The 5,778-nt window shown below is 38.9% G+C and overlaps 1 long non-coding RNA gene across 1 annotated transcript; it reads left to right on the top strand.

The window, feature by feature from the left end:
- Positions 4,817-5,570, top strand: LOC107648231. Its single transcript, XR_001621805.2, has 3 exons — positions 4,817-5,123; positions 5,268-5,411; positions 5,512-5,570. It is a non-coding gene; the product is annotated as an uncharacterized LOC107648231 (long non-coding RNA).

Here is a 5,778-nt window from a genome sequence, read left to right as displayed (position 1 = left end):
AGATGACTTGTCATCACTTACTTCACTTCATCTTCTTCCATCTCTTGTACTTTTCTCTATCCTATGAGTAGCTAAACTCCCTTTCATTGGGAGAGGGAGCTCTGTTGTACTTGATGGATTAATTGATAGTGAATGTCTTCTTCTCTTCATCTCTCTTTGATTTGCTAGAAGGAATTTCGTTCTTCATGCTTAGTGTTCAATCATCTTGGAAAAGAGGTTGAATGCAAAATGGATTTCATGGGATCCTTAGAAAAGGAAACATGAAATCATGCTTGAAATCCCTTCTCATATTGAGTAGATCTAGGTTTTTGGATTGGATATGATGACATGAAATCGACCCAATTACTTGGATCTATGAGGATGTATTGTAAAATCAGGGACCAAGCCTATCTATCTTCGTGAGCAATTAGACCAAGGAATTGGCTGATTACCAAGATTTGAGAGATTGAATCACCAAGGAATTGGGGTTCAATCAATCATGATTACCAAGAGGTCAATGAGTTGCATGATTAAAGATGAGATGATCTGAATTTAATCCAAAGAGAGCAACATCTCACAACTCTAACAAATCTTCCCTATTCTTTATAGCTTTCTTTAATTTCTGCTATTAACCCATTCCCCATTTATAATTCAGTCATTTATATTTCTGCAATTTACTTTCATGTTCTTTACATTTCTGCACTTTGTTGCTTTCCTTTATTCTTAAGTCATTTATAATTCTTCTATTTTGAATTCTGCACTCAGTAATTCTTCTTTATTAGCTTAACTAAATCTCCCAGTAACTAAAGTTGTTCAATCAATCAATCTCTATGGGATTCGACCTCACTCATTGTAAGTTATTACTTGACGATAATTTGGTATACTTGCCAAGAGGGGATCATTATAGTGATATAGTAAATTTCCAATCATCAAGTTTATGGCGCCATTGCCGGGGATTGATTCTGAATTGACAATGATTAAGATGATGGGTATTTAGATTAAGCATTTTCTTTACTTTGATAATCATTTTAATTTTAGTTCCTTATCTTCTTTATTTCTTTTAGCATTTAATTTTTCAATTGGTCATTGTATATATCTCCATTCTAACAAGAAGCAAACTAACTGTTTGATGCTTTGCATCTACCAAGTTTGACTTACCCACCCTCCTCTCAAGAGGGTGTTCATCTTTGTTTTAGATTGTGTTTTGTGTTGTGTATGACAGGGAGGAGAGGAGCTGTAACCTCCTACGATTCTGAACCCGAAAGGACATTTCTAAGATTAAAAAGAGAGGTAGTGGTAAGAGGCAAAAGGGTAGTTGGTGAGGAAGAAGAAGAATAGAATCTAACCCAAAACATGGAGGGTGAAGCATACAATCATCAAGATGAAGTAGTAGGCAACCATGCTCCTCCACAAGGCAGAAGAATACTGGGCTCTTTCATCAATCCCAATCCTGGGAATTGTGGGAGCAGCTTCTTGAGACCCACCATTCAATCCAATAATATTGAGCTCAAACCACAGCTAATCACTCTTGTTCAAAATAGTTGATCATTTGGAGGAAATGCTCAAGAAGATCTTAATCAACATCTAACTACCTTCCTGAGAATTTATGACACTGTGAAGGCTAATGGGGTTCACCCTGACACTTATAGATTGCTTTTGTTCCTCTTCTCTCTTAGGGACAAAGCATCTAAGTGGCTTGAATCCTTCTCAAAGGAGAGTTTGACAACTTGGAAAGAAGTGGTGAACAAGTTCTTGGCAAAATTCTACCCTCCCCAAAGAGTTATCAAGTTGAGAACTGAGGTACAAACATTCAGACAACAAGATGGAGAGACTCTCTACGAAGCTTGGAAGAGGTATAAAGAGCTAACAAGAAAATGCCCTCCGGACATGTTCTATAAGTGGGTACAGCTACACATTTTTTATGAAGGATTATCTCAAGAGGAAAAGAAGGCCTTAGATCACTCTTTAGGAGGCTCCCTCAATACCAAGAAGACAATTGAAGAGGCCATAGATATCATAGAAACTATGGCTAACAATGAGTATTTCTATGCCTCCGATAGAAATCCAAGAAGGGGAGTAATCGAGCTCAACCATATGGATACTCTGCTGGCTCAAAACAAGGTGATCACAGCTCAATTAGCAGATCTAACCAAGCAAATGAAGAAGAATCAAGTTTCAGCTATCAATGCTCAAGCACTTGTGCAAGAAGGAGCTAGTCTAGAAGTTGAATGTTAATGGGAGCAGGCCAACTATGTGAACAATTCATCCAGACAACCATATGATCCCAATGCTAAAATCTACAATCCAAGATGGAAGAACCACCCAAATTTTGGATAGGGAAACCAACAGAATCATACCCAAGACCATAAACCATACCACTCTAACCAGTACAACAACTCCAACCATCAATCTAACAATCATAGACCCTACCACAACTCACATAATGCCCCCTACCATTCCAACCAACAATCTCACAACAACCATTCTCGAAACATACACACCTAAACTTTACAACCATGTGATGACAATGATAAATTTGCAAGGTTGGAAGCTATGATGGCACGAATGGCAGGAGACATCACTGCTATTGTAGAGAGACAAACACAAATTGAAAACAAAGTTAAATGCATATCAAGAAGAGGTCAAATCCAACATAAAAAACCAAGGAGCAGTAATCACAATTTGGATACTTATCCAAGCAGATACCAATGTCTACTAATGTATTTTCCAGCAACACCATGACTAATCATGCAAGGCTATCACACTAAGAAGTGGGAAGGTGGCTGATGAGCGGATAATTTATACGCTTTTTGACATTGTTTTTAGTATGTTTTTAGTAGGATCTAGTTACTTTTAGGGATGTTTTTAATAGATTTTGTATTAAATTCACATTTCTGGACTTTACTATGAGTTTGTGTGTTTTTCTGTGATTGCAGGTATTTTCTGGCTGAAATTGAGGGACTTGAGCAGAAATCAGATTCAGAGGTAGAAGAAGGACTGCTGATGCTGTTGGATTCTGCCTTCCCTGCACTCAAAGTGGATTTTCTGGAGCTACAGAACTCGAAATGGCGCGCTTCCAATTGCGTTGGAAAGTAGACATCCAGGGCTTTCCAGCAATATATAATAGTCCATACTTTGGCCAATAATTGACGACGTAAACTGGCGTTCAACTCCACAAATGGCCTCTGCACGTGCAACACTTAAGCTCAGCCCAAACACACACCAAGTGGGCCCAGGAAGTGGATTTATGCATCAATTACTTACTCATGTACACCCTAGTAGCTAGTTTATTATAAATAGGACCTCTTACTATTGTATTAGGCATCTTTGGTCTCAGTTTTAATCCATTGTTCATCTTAGGAGACTATTGATCACGTTTTAGGGGGCTGGCCATCTCGGCCATGCACTACAAGAAAAAAGGCATGTCGGCACCCTTTTTTCTTGCCACGCTTTTAAAGCGTGCCGAAAAGTGGTCTATGGGCACGCTTTTGCGAGGGTGGCCACTGATTTGTGATTTGGCCACGCTTTTTTTTGCGACACTTGAAAAGCGTGCCGATAGAGTGAAATCGGCACGCTTTTACGAGGGTGCCTACTTACTTGAAATTTGGCCACGCTTTTTTACTGCCACGCTTGAAAAGCGTGGCGATAGAAAAAAATCGGCACGCTTTTACGAGGGTGCCCACTTGATTAAAAATTTGGCCACCCTTTTTTTTTTGTCACGCTTAAAAAGCGTGCCCATAGAGAAAAACCGGCACGCTTAAAAAGCGTGGCTATCTTGTATTTAATCTAGCACCATACAAAAACGTGCCAATAGTGTTCCCTCCCCTATTATCACAGTTTTTTAATTTTTTTTTTTGAGAAACCCCCTCCCGAACTACGCCGTTTTGACTCCAATTTCCTCTCCTCCCAAAATTTCCCAATCCCCCTAAAAACACTTCTTCCTTTCTTCGAAACACACCCTCTTCTTTGAAACAATGCCTTTGGAAAATGAAAAGTGAAAACCCTAAAGTCACAGAGCTCATCACCCTAACAGCGGCGGCGCTCTTCACCAAACATAGAGCTTATCGTCGGTGCCCTCACTCTCTCCCCCAATAACACTCGTTAGTCAACCTCGTTCCAACCCTCTCTAGCAACCCCTCCGTAGGTGCCACCTCTGCTGGTGTTCCCTGCGTTAGCGCTCCTTCCGTCTCTCCTATAAACACCTATCCCTCCTTCGGCGGTGACTCACTCTGGTAAGGCCTCCCTCGGCGCTCACTCTCTATTGCAAACCCTCCGTCGACGCTCTCTCTCTCTCTCGCAAACCCTCAATCGTCGCTCCTCCTACCATGATTTAGCACCCGCCGCGTTTCTGTCTCCCTCTCTGAAGTCGTCGCGCCGCCGTCTCTCTCTCCCTCACTCGTCGCACCTCCGTCAACCACGTTCAGCGTTCGTAGCGCCGTGGTAAATTATCTGGTCAAAATTTTTCTTGATCTAATTATTTGTTTTTGAATTTGATTTTTTGTTTTGATTTTCTTGGTTCTTCACTTTTTCTGATTTTTCTAAATTTCTATTTTTTGTTCTAAACTTCTTGACATTTGGTTCTGTTTTGCTGCAGCTGTGGTAGTGCTCAACTGCTGCTATGTGATGCTGAACTGCTACTGCTTTGCCTGTTCTGTTATTCTAGTTTTTCTACATCAACAATCAGTAGGTTAATTTTTTCATACTTTAAGCATTCACGATTAGGGTTTTGATTTTGTTTAATTTTTGTTGATTGATGTTGATGGTTTGAGTTAATTGTTCCTTTGCTATGTGTGTGGTTTAAGATCTGAGTTGTTGTATATTTTTATTTAAGAGGATTGAAACTTGTTAAATGAAGTAAACTTTGTGTTTAGATTTGTTCTTGCCCCAAGAAACTCTGCTTGTGATAAGTCATTTTAATTAATAACTCTGCTTGGCGACAATGTGTTTTGAAAGAGCAGGGGACTCCTACTGGGAGAAAAAGTCTAAGGTTGCTGGTCTTAGGGCAACTGCAAACCATTTGCGTGATTTGAATCCTGAGGATGTGCACGAAATTCTTAGGCAAGCTGCTGAAATTTTTGAAGGAATAGGAATAATTAATATTGTAGCTCAATGTCTTTCAGATTTGGGGGATCATGAAAAAGCTGGTATAAATTTGAAGTTTAGCTTCTATATCTATGCTTGTCATCTGTTATTAGTTACTTCTCCACATTTTTTCCTCTTCTCTTTTTCTCAACTCTTTTCTTGTAACAAGTAACAACCAACAATGGCTTCAATGGCTTCAATGGCAGCGTCTTCTTCTAGCACCTTCTACACCAACCTCAAGTTTTGCACCAAACCCAACAGTAACAAAGCTTTTTCTTTGTCACAAGAATAATAATAATCATATATCATGAAGACAACATCAATAACATCAACAGCAACTTGAACTGAAGGTACACTGTTATTTTCTATTTGCTAAAGATATGAAACTATTGAATTTAATTACCCATTTTCTGAAATTTCTGAAGTTGAAACCTTTTTACCATTTTGAAGGAAACTCATATTGAGAAGCAGTAAAATAGCAACCATTGGTGCTATCTTCAATTTCTAAACAATCAATGTTTATATCATTATTGCTTCATTTAGATGAATAGGGAAGATGTATCTATCTCCTATGAACATTCAGCTTAATCTAACTGCAAAATGGTGGTGGCTATCAAGGAGCAATTGTTTCTTTTAGTTTTTAAAAATATCTTGGCTTATTGTTCTAAGATGTAATGACAATCAATGTTTAATTTGTTTATTCTTTGATTACTGATC

The sequence above is a fragment of the Arachis ipaensis genome, chromosome B06 (genome assembly GCF_000816755.2).
Source record: "Arachis ipaensis cultivar K30076 chromosome B06, Araip1.1, whole genome shotgun sequence".
NCBI lineage: Eukaryota > Viridiplantae > Streptophyta > Magnoliopsida > Fabales > Fabaceae > Arachis > Arachis ipaensis.
Note: the sequence above shows the minus strand (reverse complement) of the source record. Positions and strands in the feature narration are given on the sequence as shown.